The sequence below is a fragment of the Pan paniscus genome, chromosome 18 (genome assembly GCF_029289425.2).
Source record: "Pan paniscus chromosome 18, NHGRI_mPanPan1-v2.0_pri, whole genome shotgun sequence".
Classification (NCBI taxonomy): Eukaryota; Metazoa; Chordata; class Mammalia; order Primates; family Hominidae; genus Pan; species Pan paniscus.
Genome location: NC_073267.2, coordinates 67,103,004 through 67,121,527, shown reverse-complemented (window position 1 = coordinate 67,121,527; position 18,524 = coordinate 67,103,004). Strand labels below are relative to the sequence as shown.

Genomic DNA, 18,524 nt, shown 5'->3' with positions numbered 1-18,524 from the left:
CTATCTCTACAATAAATAAACAAAATTAGCCAGGCATGGCGGTGCATGCCTGTGGTCCCAGCTACTAGGGAGGCTGAGGTGGAAGGATCACTTGAGCCCAGGAGGTCGAGGCTGCAGTGAGCTATAACTGCGCCACTGCACTCCAGCCTGGGTGACAGAGTGAGACCCTGCTTTAAAAAAAAAAAGGCGGGGGAGTGGCTGTCCAGAGTCCAGCTGAGTTCCAGTCTCAGTTCCACCTTTTGCCCGCTGCAGGACCTTGTGTAAGTCACTCAAAATCGGGCTAATCATAGTACCTCCCTCCTGAACCCAGAGTGACGGGATTATCTTATCTAGAATCTGGCATGAGGGTTCTACCTGGAACCGTCACCACCTTGCCCCTCCAGGCCCGGAGGGAACACAGAAAAAAGCGGGCTCCCAGAGTTCTCCCCAGCTACCTCCCTATCATCATTCCTGAGACCTAGCTCAGAGGACACCTCCTCCAGGAAGCCCTCCTCAACTCCCTCCAGAGTCAGTCCCAGCCTCCTTTGGTTCACACCACTGGCCAAAGCCCCTCCCCACCCCCAGTAGCCTCCTCCAGGTAGTGGGAGACGTGCATTCCCTCCTCCTTGGTCAGCCAGGGAGCACCTGATCCATCTCTGTGGGCAGGCCCTGGCTGTACAGAGGTTGCTGGATAAAGGCTGTGGGGATGGACAGTGAAGGAACTAAAGGATCAATGCATCCGCGACGCCCTCTACAGGAGCCAGAGGGGAAGGGCGCTTCCTATCATGACCGCCAGGGGGAGCCAGTACCCAGGGTCCAGAGCATCTGGAACAGCAAAGGGACCACGGTTTCTGCTGGGGACAAGGACTCGGTATTGCCCCGCCCTGGCAAGGATGGAGCAAATCTGACCCCCTAAGCTCTCTATTAGCTGAGCGGCTACTATCTGCCAGCCTCTGTGTTGACCCGTCCCACCCCTGCATCTGCATTGATTCTCACTCCAACCCTCTGAAGTGGGCACTGCTGTTGACCCATTGCACAGATGGAGAACCTGAGGCCCATGGAGTTAAATGACTTGCCCAAAAATGCTCCCGAGGCCAGGGGCTTTCCCGGCCTGGTCAGGACTGTAGTGCCTGGCAGGGAACCTGTGGCCCTGGCACTTGTAGACTTGCCAGAAGACTTGGCCCTCCCTATGGCCAGCTGGCCCTGTGGCAGAGCTGGATGCTCACAGACACAGACAGAACCTCATCCTGCGTGGCGCGGCAGCTGGCCACAGTGACAGAGGCAGTCATCGGCCACAAGCCGGAGAACACACGTGGAGTCTGAGTTTAAGAGAAACCAAGGAGGACTTTCAGGAAGAGGTGGCTTTTGAACCAAATCATTGAGAGCAGCATTAAAAGGAGGGGTGTCCCAGGCAGGAGCTCAATGTCTCCTTCCTGGGCCAGTCCTCCCTCAAATAAACCTGGCCCCTTCGACTGAGAGCCAGTTCCCTGCGTCCCACCATGTGGAATGGAAGCCCAATTTCTCAGGCCTTGTCAGTTCAGTCGTAGGTCAAATAGGCTCATCATCTTGCCCTGGTGGCATCACAGAGCCCTTTGAGAAGAAGGATGTGAAAGTGTTTTAGGGAAGGGCACCATTTCCCAGGTTGTGATTTGTAAGCATTTTGATTCCTTTTGAAACTGCCTCCTGCCACCTCTGACCACTGGAAGGAAACCCAACATCCGGGGACAGGGACATGTCCCTTCCAGACCCCCTCTTTCCTTCTGTTTCCTGTCAGTCTCTGTTGCTGTCCCACTCTGATTGTCAGTTCAAATGCCACTTCCTCCAAGCAGCCCCTCACTGCTACCACCACTCCCTACCTGTAAACTCGAAGCTGACAAATCATTTGGAGAATTTGGATCCAAGGCCCAAAGAGGGCCAGTGACCTCTTGAGGTCACATAGCAAGCAAGGAAGGAACTGGCCAGAATCCATGCATCTCCCTGGCTTACTGACCTTCAAAGTGAGCCTTCACTGTCAGTAGGCATGGCTGAAGGACAAAGCGGAACCACCGCGTCACTTCAGCCCTCCTGGATTGGCCCTTGAGAGTAAAGGAGGGGAGTACAGGTAGTGAGCTCCCCATCATTGGAAGGAAACAAGTGAAGCAACAACATGGGGTTCCATGGAAGAAATCCAGACACACACAAGGGACCAACTGTCCCCGCCACTTCCTGAGTCATCCCCACTCCACCTCAGCTGTTTGAACAACTACTCCAAGGTGGACAGCCCTGGCTCCATTAACATGCTTGAGGCTTGAGGGGAGGGGCTGGCTGGCTTCCTTTAACCCATGGGGTAGACTCTAGAGCCAGACTGCCTGAGTTCAAATCCTGACTCCCTTACTAGCTGTGTGTCCTTGGGCTAGTTACTCACCTTCTCTGAGCCTCGCTTTCCTCACTAGTAAAGAAGAATAAAGAAGTCAACCTCACCTCAAAGATCATTGTGAGAATTAAATGAATTGATACCTGTAAACGGCTTAGAGGCAGGTGCCATCAGTCTCAGCTAAGTATCTCTGTACTTTCTAAACAGCTCATGCCTGCCCCTAACTCAGCCCCCTGGGCCTGTCACAGGCCCCTCCTCCCTGTTTCCCCCTCTTCCTGTACGGCCCCCAGCAACCAGCTCACCCACCAGAGCACCTTGAGGGGAAATTCTTAGAGCATGAAGCTTCCTTTCCGGGAGAGTGCAATGGAAGGTTAAACCCCACCCAGAAAACTTCCCTCCTCCAGAAGCCCGTTGGGGCAGGAGAGCTGGGCTGGGGACAAGAAAGTTGCCACGCAGATTGGGCAGGGGGACACTGTCACGCTTGTCCGCTTAGTGCCCCTCCTTCATCCCTGCCTATGCCACCCCTCCAGGTCTGCCCCACGCACACACACCTGCCACCTGCCCACCCACCCACCCAGGTACCAGGTATGTAGCATGAGTCTCCACACAGACCCCTGGGGACTGACCTGTCTCTGTCTCTGGAGCCACAGAACCCCAGCGCTACAGGCCCTCAGCCATCAGGCGTTCAGTACCAACCACGGCCCCACAGGCAAGGGCCTTGCCTCTGCTCACACAGAGCCAGAGGGAGTGGCTGAGCAGGGGGCATTCTAGCAACACCCCTACAATGATAATGTTAGTGGTGACATCCATGTTATCACACCAAACCCTCAGAACCACCCTGTGATACGGGTCCCACTGCTACCATTTTACAGATGCAGACACTGAGGCTGGGGAAGGCTGTGTGTTCTGAGATCACACGGGCATGGTGCCAAGTCTCCCCCTCCTTGTAGAGCTGGCATTGGTAAAGGCCCCAGAGATGCACATCCTTCCCAACTCCCCGGCTTTAGAATCCCCCCAAAGGGAAGGAGAGGAGAATGGAGAGTAGCACAGAGAATCCAGCCTGGCATAGAGGGTGCTGGGGCTGAGGCCCACGGAAGCCCCCACAACCCCCAGCTTCCAGAGCAGCCGCCCTTGACCTCAGACCTTCCGTAAGCACACACAGGACAGAACAGGCCAGTCCAGTCTGACACAATGGGGGCCACATCATGGGGTTCCCCAAGGATCCAGCAGAGTGGAAGGTGGCCAGGGTTTGTCTGAGCTGAGACCCCACCCCTCCACCAGCCCATCCCCCGCCCCACCCCCAGGGCTGCAGCTCCAGACCTGGCTCAGCCCTGCCCCTCTGCACGGTGGGCAGTGGGGACCCACGGCTCGCTTTCTCCTTGGGGGCCTGAGTCACTTCCGTGTGGAGCCACGAGTCACCCCTGCCCAGGCCAAGCTCCTGGAAAACCCATTTCCTCAGAGGATGGAGGTGGAAGTTGAGTGGACAGGACCTGGACGGCTCTGGGATTAACCCTTCCCAGGCAGGCGCCTCTCTGCTGTCTCCTGCCGGGAAGACCCACGAACCTGGCCATCCACTGCTTTCTTCTTCCCTTTACACACAGTGGCCACTGCCCGCCCCCGAGCACAGGCATCCCACCCACAGACCTTTGCCCCTTGGTGTCCCTTTGCCTTGGATAGCACTTAGCCCCGTGACATTCCGCTCATCTTTGAGACGAGCTAAGACAAGTCCTCCCCATGAAGCCTCACCTACCCGTCCATTCCTTGCCAAAATTAACGCATGTTCCTGCTGGCCCACAACCCACCCTCAACACAACACGCCCCCCATTGCCACAGGCGCTCACATCAGAGGCTCCCAAGCCTGCCGGTGGGTCAGACCTTCCTCTGGGAGTGAGCTGAAATGCAGATTCACAGTCCCGGCCCAAAGAGGGTCTGATGGGGTGGGCTTGGGAGCTTGGCTTTAACAAGCATCCCGTTGATGGACATACTGCAGGCTTGGGAACCACGGGCTTATGAACCAGGGAAAGGCACCAGCAGCCCTGGTTTAGAGATGGTCAGAGAGGGGAGGGACTGGCCCCGCATCCCTCAGCTGCTAGATGGCAGGGCCTGGACTCGGGGCCAGGGCAGCCTGCGTTCCAGCACTCTCTTCCCTGCCCTGTGACGCAGACCCATCAGGCTCCTCTGTGGCTCCCCCAGCATTTAGCGGGGCCCTGGAAGGGGCTTTCTGAAAGACATCAGGAGAAGGGCAGGCATCAGGCTGGGGGGTGGTAGGGTGGGAAGGGAGCCAAGGAGGGAGGAACGAGGGAGCCCCGGAGGCAATCTCCAGGTTCCAGCCTAGTCTTGCCCACCTGGAGGCCTTCCCCTCAAATGGGCCCTCGCTGGGAGAGGCAGAGGGGAAGACCCCCCCAGCTCAACTTCCACTGCCCTAGCTCCCCTCCCGTCCGCAGCTGCTCTCCTGTGGGCTGCTGGGGCACAACACTGAGCTGCTGAGCCTTTGGAAGCAAGGATTTGGCCCAGGGGGTCGGGCGGCAGGGTGAGGATGAACTCCTGCGAGTTACACAGGCATGTGGGTGTGTGTGCGTGTGCATGAGTGTGTGTGCATGAGTGTGTGATGAGTGTGTGTGCCCATGCATGAGTGTGCATATGTGTGTGTGCATGGGGGTGTGTGCCCATGCATGAGTGTGTGATCAGTGTGTGCCCGTGCATGAGTGTGTGCGTGTGCATGAGTGTATGAAGAGTGATGTGTGTGCCCATGCATGTGTGCATGTGTGTGTGCATGGGTGTGTGTGCCCTGCATGAGTGTGTGATCAGTGTGTGCATGTGCATGAGTGTGTGAGGAGTGATGAGTGTGTGCCCATGAGTGTGCGTATGTGTGTCCGTGTATACATGTGTGATCAGTGTGTGCCAGTGCATGTGTGATCAGTGTGTGCCCGTGCATGAGTGTGTGCTTGTGCATGAGTGTGTGAGGAGTGTGTGATGAGTGTGCGTGCCCATGCATGAGTGTGCATGTGTGTGCGCATGGGTGTGTGCCCTTGCATGAGTGTGTGATCAGTTTGTGTGCCTGTGCATAAGTGTCCGTGTGTGCATGTGTGTGCCTGCGCATGAGTGTGTGATGAGTGTGTGTGCCCATGCATGAGTATACATGTGTGTGTGCATGGGGGTGTGTGCCCATGCATGTGTGTGATCAGTGTGTGCCCGTGCATGAGTGTGTGCGTGTGCATGAGTGTATGAAGAGTGATGAGTGTGTGTGCCCATGCATGAGTGTGCATGTGTGTGTGCATGGGTGTGTGTGCCCTGCATGTGTGTGATCAGTGTGTGCATGTGCATGAGTGTGTGAGGAGTGATGTGTGTGCCCATGCATGAGTGTGCATATGTGTGTGTGCATGGGTGTGTGCCCGTGCATACGTGTGTGATCAGTGTGTGCCCGTGCATGAGTGTGTGCTTGTGCATGAGTGTGTGAGGAGTGTGTGATGAGTATGTGCCCATGCATGAGTGTGCCTGTGTGTGCGTGCATGGGTGTGTGCCCTTGCATGAGTGTGTGATCAGTGTGTGTGCCTGTGCATGAGTGTCCGTGTGTGCGTGCGCATGTGTGATGAGTGTGTGCCCATGCATGAGTATGCATGTGTGTGTGCGTGGGTGTGTGTGCCCGTGCATGAGTGTGTGTGTGCCCGTGCATGAGTGTGTGCATGTGCATGAGTGTGAGGAATGTGTGATGTGTGTGCCCATGCATTAGTGTGCATATGTGTATGCGCATGGGTGTGTGCCCGTGCATGAGTGTGTGATCAGTGTGTGTGCCCATGCATGAATGTCCTTGTGTGCATGAGTGTGTGATGAGTGTGTGTGCCCGTGCATGAGTGTGCATGTGTGTGCGTGAGTGTGTGCATGAGTGCGTGTGCCCGTGCATGAGTGTGTGCATGTGCATGAGTGTGTGAGGAGTGTGTGATGAGTGTGTGTGCCCATGCATTAGTGTGCATATGTGTGTGCGCATGGGTGTGTGCCCGTGCATGAGTGTGTGATCAGTGTGCCCATGCATGAATGTCCTTGTGTGCATGAGTGTGTGCCTGTGCATGAGTGTGCGTGTGTGTGCGTGCATGGGTGTGTGCCCTTGCATGAGTGTGTGATCAGTGTGTGTGCCTGTGCATGAGTGTCTGTGTGTGCGTGCGCATGTGTGATGAGTGTGTGCCCATGCATGAGTATGCATGTGTGTGTGCGTGGGTGTGTGTGCCCGTGCATGAGTGTGTGTGTGCCCGTGCATGAGTGTGTGCATGTGCATGAGTGTGTGAGGAATGTGTGATGTGTGTGCCCATGCATTAGTGTGCATATGTGTATGCGCATGGGTGTGTGCCCGTGCATGAGTGTGTGATCAGTGTGTGTGCCCATGCATGAATGTCCTTGTGTGCATGAGTGTGTGATGAGTGTGTGTGCCCGTGCATGAGTGTGCATGTGTGTGCGTGTGTGCATGAGTGCGTGTGCCCGTGCATGAGTGTGTGCATGTGCATGAGTGTGTGAGGAGTGTGTGATGAGTGTGTGTGCCCATGCATTAGTGTGCATATGTGTGTGTGCATGGGTGTGTGCCCGTGCATGTGTGTGATCAGTGTGTGTGCCCATGCATGAATGTCCTTGTGTGCATGAGTGTGTGCCTGTGCATGAGTGTGGGATGAGTGTGTGTGCCCGTGCATGAGTGTGCGTGTGTGCGTGAGTGTGTGTGCATGAGTGCGTGTGCCCGTGCATACACAGGGATGCATGGGGCCAGGAGGAGAAAGCAAGAGAAGGCAGGGAGCTCCGCAGAGGAACAGACTTCAAAGCTGGGAAGGGGACAGGGAGGGCGGGGCACAGTGCGAAGAGCAGGGCTCTTGCAGGTGTTTCCTCCATGGTGGGTGGGGTGGCGTCTGAGAGGACCCTCCCTCCAACGGTTTCCAAACTTTTTTAAGAAAAGTAAATCTTACTTGGAAATAGCATGTACCCAACAGCTCAAAGTAGACACCCCTGTCAGACCCAGGTGGCACTCAGGGCTACGCCCCACCCCCAGCCCAGTCCCCCCACCCCTCAGCCGCACCCATGGGTCCTGGGATAACAGCTTGCAAAGGCAGAAGCACTCTCCTCCCCTATTCCCACTCCCCTCCCCCATTCCCACTCCCCAAGTGAGTGACTGAAGTCCAAGCTAGGTGACCACAGAGAGGGTCACCCCTGTGAATACCCAAGAGGGGTATTCCAGGATCACTGGCAGAAGCAGAGTGACTTCAGTTTTCAGGAATTTTCCTACAATAAAGGAGAATAAAATGAAGCAAGCTGCCTGCCTCGGAGGCTGGCAGGTGCCCAGGCCTGGCCCACTCACTGCCCGGGGTGAGGCTCACACTCTTACACCAGACCTGCTGGACACCCCCCACCCCCCATACCGCCAGCTCAGGCCTCACTGTCCCCGTGGCTTCTGGTCCAACCAAGTGCTTGAGCCACAACACCCTCTGCCTGCCCAGACACACCCTGTGGGAAGAGTGACAAAGGGGAGAAGTTGGGGCACTCCCTGCCAGCCTGAGAGGGAAGGACCCACTCATAGGAAGGGACTCCAAGTCCTCCCAGAGAGTCAGTTGTCCAAAGCCGGCTGCCCTGCTGCCTCCCATATGTGGAACTGGGCATTTGCTTAAGAGGCCTCAGAGAAGCCAACATATAGTCATCCAGCCAGGAAGGAGCCTGGCCTTGGATGCTCCCACCTCCAAGCCTTTGCACACACTGGTCCTCCTCCCTGTGATGACAACCTTGTGACACGTCTGTGAGAGTCCCAGTGTCCTGGCCTCAGGGCCCCACATCCTCCCAGTCCCCATGCCTGGCAGGACACCAGATGATGAGTGGGACTAAACAGGGGTCTTATCTGGTGCAGTGAAAAGGGCCCTGGAATCCAGGGAGATTCTAAGAGGAGAGGGAGGATCACAGCTTCCACTCACCAAGTGCTCAATTAGCCGCTGGCATCCTGCAAAGCACTTGGCAAAAAATTAATTGTTCAATCCTCACAGTAACCCTATGAGCAGAGCCCATGAATCATGCAATCCTCGCAGCAACTTGGTGAAGCAAATGCTATCAGTGTCCCCACTTTAGGAAACTGAAGCCCAAAGAGGTTAAGTAATGCCCAAGATCACACAGCAAATAAGCAGGAAAGCCGGGACTCAAACTCAGGTCCGCCTAACCTCCAAGCCCAAACTTTTAGCCATTGTGGTCTTCTGAGTTCTTTCTCTTCTCTGGGACTCAGTCTCCCCATCTTTACCATGAGGTAACTTGCCAAAGCACTTTCAGGGAGCACTAGTCCCCAGATTAGAGCAATGCTTGTGGGTCATACTTTCTGTTGTATATTAGCATATCAAAGGCTCTGATAAGTCCTGCAGGAAAGAAACCCATAAAGCTTGGTTGGGCAGTTTCCCAACCCAACATGAAGGTAGAGCCTTTTTTGCATGGACACCTGTTATCCACATGGAAAAAAGCTCTCAGAAATCTTGACGCCACACAGAAGCCTGCCAGCACCTCCAGCCCCCTCCCCTCCCTTCCCCTTTGAGCTGTCCCAAAGGTCATTAGCTAGCATGAGATGAGCTAGAGGAGACACTTAGGCATTCCCCAGGGCCACTCATCATCATCCCTGACACTTCCAGGAAAGAGGTCCCTGGTGAGCCTGGGGTATATTCAGGCCTATCCCACCTCCCTTCGGCCGGCAGCACCAGCTCGTGGGGAAAAGGGCACTGCCAGGCCTGTCCCAGGTGTGCCATTCCATTAAAGTTGGCCGTGGCCAGCTGGGCCTGTGACTTCATCTCAAGCAGCTAAGACACTCAGGATGTTGGAAAAGAGAGAGAAAGAATATGAGGATGCAAGAGTTTTAGGAGATGAGAATCAAAGTCTCTTAGAATTTTGGAATTGAAGCCAGGGGTAGTAGTGCTTGCCTGTAGTACCAGCTACTTGGGAGGCTGAGGCAAGAGAATTGCTTGAGCCCAGGAGTTTGAGGCTGCAGTGAGCTATGATCATGCCACAGTACTCAAGCCTGGGTGACAGAGTGAGACCTTGTCTCTAAATACAAATTAACAAAAAAAAGAAAAGAAGAATTTTGGAGGCCAGGCACGGCGACTCACGCCTGTAATCCCAGCACTTTGGGAAGCCAAGGTGGGCAGATCATTTGAGGCCAGGAATTCGAGACCAGTCTGGCCAACACAGTGAAACCCTATCTCTAAACAAACAAACAAAATTACTGGGCATAGTGGCACACACCTGTAATCGCAGCTACTCGGGAGGCTGAGGCATGAGAATCACTTGAACCCGGGAGGTGGAGGTTACAATGAGCCAAGATCACACCACTGCACTCCAGCCTGTGTGACAGAGCGAGACCCTGTCTCAAAAAAAAAAAAAAAAAAAGGACTTTTAGAATTGATTGAAGAGACTTAGAACCTAAAGGAGAAACAGGGATTAGGAAGGCACTGGGGACACCAGCCTGTCTTGAAGGGACCTCAAAGAGCCAAAGAGCCAGCAGTCCGAAGACTCTGGTGCCAGGCCTGTTCAGCTTATGCTCCTGGGGTGGTCTGCAGCCACGTAGAGGTTCATGGCCAGGTCTCCACCTGGCCATCTCCAAGGAGCAGCTGAGGCCAGCCTCCTGGGCGCCAGGGCACACACCAGTCAGTACCTGCCCAGGGAATGTACATGCCTAGAGCAGGGGTGGCAGGAGTTAGGGGCATAAGGTTCAGACAAGCTCTGCAGCCAACTGGAATCTTGAGGCCAGCCTGTCCCTTCTCTGGGCCTTATTTTCTCCTCTGTCAAGTGGGCAACTCTGATGTTTGTCCCCTGACTGCCTTCTCTGCAGCCAGGGCCCTCCAGGCTCCCGCAGGCTTCAGGATGCCTACAGGTAAGAACAGAGCTTACCTCCAAGCTGGTAGCAAGGGACAAAGAGGACGCTGAGCCGTCTCCCCTGCCCCCTCTAGACTGTCTTCCCTCTCAAACCACAGCCGGACCTCAGTTGTCTGGCTGAGGTTCCCCTTCCCTATCTGTGTTCCCACGTTGCCCAAGGCCAGGCCCGCAAGGTCAGCCCAGTCACCTCCCTCCTTGCTTAGCAGTTCAACTACCCCAGGTCTGGCAAACTCCCATCTTTGGAGCGCAGGACACTTAGCATTCCCAGGCTGGCCACCAACCCTCCCTTTCTTTTTTCCTCCCCCTCCTCGAGGTCCCGGATCACTGGCTGAGGGGCCGAGAGCACCCTCCCCTACTAAGTAGGCTGAGTAGAACAAAGTTCTCCCCTACCAAGGCTGGGGGCCCGAGCCTGGCTGTGCCTGGGCCCCGTCCAGGGAAGGGAAGTAGAAGCACTGAGTTCCATCCCCGCTCCTGAGCACACAGCACAGCATCACTGACCATCAGGGGTTGCACACCCCGCAGGCGGGGTGCTCACCACCTCCAGTGACACAACTATGTTCATTAAGCTCTTTGAAAATGCAAGACAAGATTGTGAGCTTTTTACACATGTTCACGCATTTAAGCTTCCTCAAAACCCTTGAGACAAGTACCATCACACCCACTCAACAAATAAGGCCAGCGAGGCCCAGGGAGGTCAAGTTACCTGCCCGAGGTCACACAGCTAGCAAGTAATGAAGATTGGATGCGAACCCAGGGCTGGCTCCAGGACACACGCTGTTCATCTGCAAGCCTATTTCCCTCCTGAACTTACCTGACTCTTAGAAAGCACATTTCTTGAAAAGTCACAGTAAAGAAAGCTTCCAACAATGTGTTTCCATGGGTTCAGCTGGACGCCATCCTCCCAAGGGCCCAAATCAGGGGGCCCGTCAGAACTCACCCAGGTGACCTTGGATCCCAGCCCCACTGGTGGCTCTTTCCTGCACTTCCAGTCCCCTCACGCCCTGGACTTGTCAGAGGCTTGTTTCTGACACCGGGGTTGCAGCCCAGGGACCCAAAAGAATCTTCAGCAAGGGCTGGGCTGCAGGGACGGGTGTGGAGCTCTCACCCCCAACTATTTCCTTGTAGTTGAGGCTGCTGTCTTAAACTGCCCAAGTCCCTTGGAGTACCATCTGACCCCCCCAGGGTCCCTAGTGCCACCACACCCCCACCCACTGGCTACACCATCAATGTTGGGGAGAAGGGGAATGCAGGGGAGAGGAAAAAGATAAAGGGGAAGGGATGGGGAGGAAGGAGGGGAGCTGGAGGGGAAGGGGAGTGAAGGAGGAAGACAGGGGAGAAGTGGGGAGCAGGGAGAGGGAGCAGGAGTGAGAGGGACGGGGAGGAGGGGAGAGGAGGCGGGAGAATCGTACCTGGACTCCTTTGTGGCATCAGGCGGACTATAGATACATTAAGAACGTGCGTGGCAGATGAGGGGTTCTTGTTTGCAGGCAGTAGCCTGCGGGGCTGGTGGGTCAATGTCCCCCGACCACCTCTTTTCAAGAGGACAGAGACTTTGAAGCTGGGCCACCCCAGCCACTGCTCCCTCACTGGAGCTTCAAACAAAGGGGACAGCCAGGGAATAGAGGCTGAGAAGCCCCAGCCGCCAGCGCGGGAGAAGGGGCGCAGGTGACAGCAGCCCCTGGCAACCGTTGCCCTGGCAACCGTTGGCAGCTGCAGGGACTACGTCACACCCCGGCTCAGACCCAGCAAAGCAACGTGGCTCCGTAACTTGTCCTGTGCCCAAGTCCTCAACTCAGACGCTGCCCAGGCCAGACAGGGAGCTGGCAGGAGGGAGGGCAGGGGTTAGGACAGCGATTTATGGGGAGCCCCAGGGACACCTGCCTGTCTTGAAGGGACCACAAAGAGCCAGAGCTTCCAATTTCTCGAGAGAGGCAGAGCCCCAGGTTTTTACATGAAATCTGCAAATTTGTCAACATTGACTTTAAAACCAAATCTTTTTTTTTTTTCTCAGAGTTTCGCTCTTTCGCCCAGGCTGGAGTGCAGTGGCGTGATCTCAGCTCACTGCAACCTCAGCCTTCCAGTTTCAAGCGATTCTCCTGCCTCAGCCTCCCGAGTAGCTGGGACTACAGGTGCCCGCCACCATGCCCAGCTAATTTTTGTATTTTTAGTAGAGACGGGGTTTCACTATGCTGGCCAGGCTGATCTCGAACTCCTGACCTCATGATATGCCCGCCTCGGCCTCCCAAAGTGCTGGGATTACAGGTGTGAGCCACCGCGCCTGGCCCAAAACCAAATCTTTTTAGAACCCAGTGCAGGCCACCCAGTAACCAAATTATGCCTAACAGTAGCTGGATTTGCTTCTGGAAGCTGCCAGCCTGTGGCCCTGCCCTCAAAACAAGCTGAACACCCTCTAATCCCACCACTGGCTTCCACCACTGGCTTTTGTGAGCATAATGTGTGCATCATATTTCTCTGAAAACTCCTTAGGGTCCACCTCCTCCAGGAAGCCTTCTCAGATTGCCACAGCCTACCAAGAATCCCCCTTCTGAGTTAGCCCTAGGCCTGGAGGTTCCTCCTGGCTTCCTTCTAGAGCTCCCGGGGGGCTAGGAGCTCAGATTCTCTTTTGCCAGTCTGGGGAGGGAGGAAAATAGAGGCAGAGCTTCTGAAACTCCTACTGTGTGCCAGGAACTACACTGGGCATTTTGGAGATCCATTTCTACCACTCTGCAAGGTTAGCCCTAGGGGACCCACCTTACAGATTGGGAAACAGAGGCTCGGGGGATGTGACTTGCTGTGAGCCACCTAGCTGGTAAGGGAAGGGTATGGAATTTAAATGGAGATTTTCTCTGGGACATGAAGCTATCAAGACCAGTTGTCCATCTGGCACTTGGTTAATCCCTAACTCTCCCCCACGTTCAATGCTCAGCCAACTTTATTTGAACATCTCCAGTGACAGGGAGCTCGCTCTCTTCCAAGAGGGCACATTCCTTTGATCTCTAAGTTTTTCATACCCACTGAGTCAAAGGGAAAAGGACATAAAAACTGTGGTACGCCCCAGACAGGGCACAGAAAAGAACCAGGGGTTAGAACCCCCACCGAGGTTTTCGGTTCCAGGCCAGCAGATAGGGTGGGGTTGCTCAGGGGTGCAAAAGGTCCTGGGGTCTCAGTCAACCAGCTACAAGCACTTTCTCAGAGCACAAGTGGGGAACCCCACTGGCAATCACGTTCTGAGGGGAGTCCAACAGAGGAAGGGGCTTTGGGATGATTTCTGGCAGAGGCCATGGGAAAGGCAGCAGGGGCTTGGGGCTGAGGGGATGGTGTCTCTGCAACTCCCCTTCTCCCCCGCCCCTCCGTGGAGCAGAGCCAGGAGGCAGCTTCAGTCAGGAGGCTGCTATTGTCTCACTGCAGGCCCAGAGCTGGGTCCCATTCAGGCCCTATTTTTGGCCCCCGGAGGAAGAGGAAAAGAAAGCAAAGAAAGGACTTGCTGTTCTCTGGTGAAACCTTCTCCCGGAAAGGCTCACAGGGCTTGCTGGCCGGAGAAGGCAGCCTCTGTTGCATCAAAGGATCCTGTGCTTAAAGGGAGCTGGCAAGGGGCTGTGGTTCAGGGGACCTGGGGGGAGGTACAGACGAGGCACACCACGCCTTTTACATACACTTGGCACTCACAACAGCAACCCAGAGAAACAGAGGCACAGCTTCCCCAGCCCCACCCATAGTCCCTAAACATCCCACTCATGGTAATAATAAAAATAACTGCAATAGCTCATTGCTGCCCAGAGCCAAAAGCCAAAGCACTGTCTTACTTCACACCTACAACATTCCCGACCAGGGTCGGGGCGGGGACTGAAATGATGAAGCTCATTTTGTAAGTCAGAGAACTGAGGCTCAGGGAGCAGCAAGACTGCTGAAATCACAAGCCAGTGACCACAAGCCTACTCCCATCCCCCAGCCTTACGCCACCCCATCCCTTCCTTGCAGTCGCCAACTCCAGCCACTCTAGACTTCTGTCCTCAGACACACCTCAGGGTCTTTGCGTGCACTTTTCCCTCAGCATAGGACATCCTTTCCAGGACCCTTTCCCTGACTGCCTCCTTCTCAGGCCTCAATTCAAATGTCCCTTCCTCTGAGAAGCCTTCCATGACCACCCAATTAAAATTATCTTCCGTATCCATCATTCGCTTCCATGTGATTACCCGTATGGCACCCAACACTGACATGACTCTGCCATTTGCTTACCTGTTATCCCTTGCTCAGCTTTGCTGTCTCACCTGTCTTGCTCACCACCTGCATCTCCAGTACCTAGCACAGTGCTTGGTCCATAGAAGATCCCCAGTGACTGCTGGATGAGTAAATGAAGACTGAGACGGAGCTGGGACTCTAACCCAGGCAGGCAGGCTCCACACCTCTTCCCAAAAGGAGCCATTCCTGATAGATACTAGATAGCCATTCCTGATAGAAGATCTAGAAGATCCAACCCAAAAGTGCCACTCAGGCTATGTGAGGGGTAGGGGATAGGGGATGGAGAGGGTTCGAGCACTGAGCCATCTCCACTCTCCAGCATCTAACAGGATCAGGAGCACACACACCTCTGCCGGCTGCTTGGCCAGAGAAGGGTTCCCAAGACTGTGCATAGCCTGATAGGATCTGAAACACAAGGCAAACTCCCCTTTGCTTTCCTGATAAAGGCTCTGAGAAGTCCCACAGCACAGAAGCCTGGGAGCGCATGCCTTTCCTATGCCACTGGGGCCACAGACAGCTTTAATGGCTGCTGGATTTGAAGATGTCTGAGATTCCATCTGAATCTGTGAGCACTGAACCTTGGATTTTCTCTCTACATTAAAGCAAAATTACCACCCCCAAGACCCTCAAAGGCCCACTCCTGTGGTTCGGGCCTAAGGGGAGCCCAGGTAGCAGATGTGCAAAGAAAAGTGGGTCCCGTTCCCATTGCTGCAGACCCCAAGCTCCCACCTGGGCTCCCCACGGGCTCTCCAAGGTCAAGCAAGGAGGAGAAAGGGCACGTGCCTATGGCCATGGGGTCCTGCGGTCTAGCAGGCTGGGGGTGGGGTGTGTCCCGAGGACTAGTCTGCAGACTCACGAGGCACAGCTGGGGCAGGGCAGGGAGCCACGTACAAGTGCAAACCATAGGATATGCACTTGGCCTCCCATGCTTCCAGGGCCACTCTATGAGGAGGTACTATCATTCCCATTTTATAGCAGGGACACAGGGACACGGAGCTTGCCCAGGGACACAGAGCTCGTAAAACTGGATCCAAAGGAGCATGGTGCACTCCTTTCCCTGGGCTGCCTCTGTTGTCCTGCATGCCCTGGCAACGACACGGAGAGTCAGCAGCAGCTACTCCATAGAGAGGGAAAGGGAGGCTCAGAGGGGCTGAGCCACAGGGCCCAAAGCCTCACGGCCCAGGGAACAGGGGCGGGGTTGGACCTTGCTCACTCTTGTGCTCACGTGGTTTGCAAACACTACCGTCCTTCCTAGATGGCAATCACTAAAGGTTCTGACTCCAGTTTCCCAAACCCAGGTAGGGAGACAGAGACGGGACCCTGGGGCATGCCACCACCTGCTGCAGGATCTCCATGAAGAGACACTGGCTGTCCTCCCCCACCATGGCTGGCAAGGGTGCTGCACTGGTCCCAGCTCCCACCACCTCCACTTAAGGTGCCAGGAGGCAGGCAGGAGAGGAGCTGGAGGACAGACCGTGTGCACCTGGTCCCCTAGGTGTGCGCACAGGTGGCAGAGTCCCCCAGAAGGTGTGGCCAGCACAGCCATGGCATAGGATAAGTACAGCTTTGAGGAAGCTGTACACGAGGGTTTCTTCCAGCTTTGCCCACTGCCCATGGCTCTAGGCAGGTGGGGGGCAGGGGAAGTGCCATGGGGTCAGGAATGCCCCTATTCAGGTTCAAGCCTATTGGATAAGGGAGAGCAAGGGGTCCTGAAGATTCAGGAGGTGGGTGTCCTGCCCCTCCTGACCTCCCTCAGCCTCTCCCTGTTCACTCCAGTCCTCTTCAGCTGGGTCCCTCTCCCCCTCTGCTCCCTCCCATCCAGCCCACTGAGCTATTTACACATGGACAGGGGTCTCTGAAGATGCATTCATGGCTTTCATGGTGGAGGTTCCTTGGAAGAACCTTGCCAGACAGCCAGGCTATGAAGAGGGTTTCTAGATAGAGGCACCACCTGCCCACAAGCATGGCCTGATGCAGCTAGAAAGACCCATGTGATGCTTAAGGACATAGCGACTCCGGGGAATGTGGGAATTGGGTGCCCATCTCCCCCAAGGCTAGGAAAGCTCAGGGCTGGAAGGAGCCATGAAGAGGAGCCCCATGCGATGCCAAAGTTGCTTCTGCAACTCCCCTGCCACACTTGAACACCTACAAAGGTGGGGAACTCACTACCTATCATGGGAATGGCCATCTGTGGTACTCTGGGAAAAAGTCCAGGCTAAGAGGCAGGAGACTGGGTTCGGGCTCTGCTACCACTGACTGCTCTGAGCTCTTGGGCCTGATTCCTCATCTGTGAAATGTGGATAAAGTTTCAAGTCTTAGAGGGCCAGCAGCACTCAAGATTGAATGAGGGTCTTTGTAGGCAGTGAAGTGTATGCCCCAGGGGTGGAAGTTGGGGCTGTGAGTCGCCCCTGAACTGTTTGGCCCGTGCCCAGATGGTGACACAGCAGAGGAGCAGTGGGCAGAGGGCACAGGGCTGAGCATGACTCAGGGGCCCCTGCCAGCCCCTGGGGCTCACCCCTAGCATCTGTCACCATCAAAGCAGGTGGGTCTGGGCAGTTGTCTGACCCCCTGCCACAGGGTCCGAGACCCAGGGTGCCAGCCACAGAGCCACACCCTGAGGCCCAGACTCAGCCAAGGACCCAGAAGGGGTCAGCTGCTCAGCCTAGCTCCCAGGGGCCTAGGGTGAACTCACCCAGCAGAGAAGTGACCACAGTGCCGTTCTGTCCCAGGAAACCAGCTCGACTGGAACCCAGGCCTCCTCTCCAGGGCTAGGGCCATGGCCTCTGGTCCTTTGAAAGGTCGGCGGTTCTGTGGGTAATGGCTCCAGCTCAGCTCCCCAGCCCAGGGTCACATTAACTCACTCCAAAACCTGGGTCAGGTCTCAGGTCTTGGGGAACATGAAGGAGCCCCAGGCTGGACAATGCCTCGGGGCAGCAGATCAAGACCCCAGGAATGGGCATGTCCAAAGGGGAAGCTGTCACAGGATTGGTGGTTTTCCCGGTAACATCCTGGGAGGATGGCACCATTGTTCCGGATAAAGTCTCCGATGCTCTCTAAGAACAAGGCTTGGTCATGGCCCAGAAGGGGCAATTACAATAGCACTTGAGGTGTGCCCAGCCCTGCACTCAGCACTTAAAATATAGAGGCTCACTTAACCCTCTCAAGATGCCATTACCATCCTCATGTTTACAATTAGGAAGACGAGGCACAGCGAGGTTAATATACCTGTCCCAGGCCACACAGCCAGTAGAGCTGGGACAGAATCAGGCAGCCCCAGAGCCCACACCCCTAACAGCCCACCTCGTGCTGCCTCTCCTAGGGGGCAGCCTGGCTGAGGGATGGAAAAGCAAAGGTCTGGGACAGCTGGGGACAGGGTCTGCGTCTCATGAGCCCCTGTGACGTGTGGCTGTCTCGGTTCATCCCCACAAAGCCGCATTTAGGTATCAGAGACTTTCACAGCCCAAGTAATGAAGTTTTGAGAAATTCAGCCGCTTGCTCTAAGTCATTTTTCAAGGATTTGAGCCTAAGTCAATGACCCCATGACCTGGAAGATTAAACCTCCAGCTGAGGTTTAGGGAGAACCTCTTGAAGTCATGCACTGTGCTAGGTACATACTTTGCAGCCATTTTTGCCCCAAATTCCACAGCAACCCTGCAAAGGGATGTATTGTTATCTCCATTTACAGGCAGGGAAACGGGTCCAGAGAAGCTGTCATCTTTGGCAGTGGAATGCAAGTCTCCACAGCTCCTCTCAAAAGTCAGCTTTCCCCCGTGGGCCTTGAGCATCCAGGCTGGGGGTACTAGGAGGACAGAGACCTGGGGACGGGAGGGGAAAGGGCCTGGGAGGTGGCAGAGGCGGCTCTCTATCTCACTGTTCCTTGTTTTGGAGTTGGTGTAAGTGGCCCCGAGTCTGGGAAGCCAAGCCAGAGCCATTCACCGCAGAACTTTTCAGGCCACCAGGGTTGGGCTGGCTCTTGGACAGCAAGGCCATCTCCCCACCGCCAGGCCATCTCCCACTAATGCAGAGAGGCCTGTCCACTGGTGCCTGGAAGCACGCCAGCTCCTCCGGGGCTGAGCTTTTATCT

At 55.4% G+C, this 18,524-nt stretch overlaps 1 protein-coding gene across 35 annotated transcripts in view; it reads right to left on the bottom strand.

The window, feature by feature from the left end:
- Positions 1–18,524, bottom strand: part of ADGRG1 (adhesion G protein-coupled receptor G1) — a 45,905-nt gene that overhangs the window by 14,724 nt on the left and 12,657 nt on the right. For 15 of the 35 annotated variants that reach the window (XM_055099128.2, XM_055099137.2, XM_055099130.2 and 12 more), the window contains one exon: positions 9,572–9,689. The exons of 9 other annotated variants lie outside the window; for them this stretch is intronic. The gene's annotated coding sequence lies outside the window, so the exon portion shown is untranslated. Of the gene's footprint in view, positions 1–9,571; positions 9,694–10,216; positions 10,304–11,610; positions 11,892–17,132; positions 17,244–18,524 lie in introns of those variants that run through there. 11 more of the 35 variants (XM_055099119.2, XM_014341771.4, XM_014341772.4 and 8 more) reach the window with 8 other exon arrangements.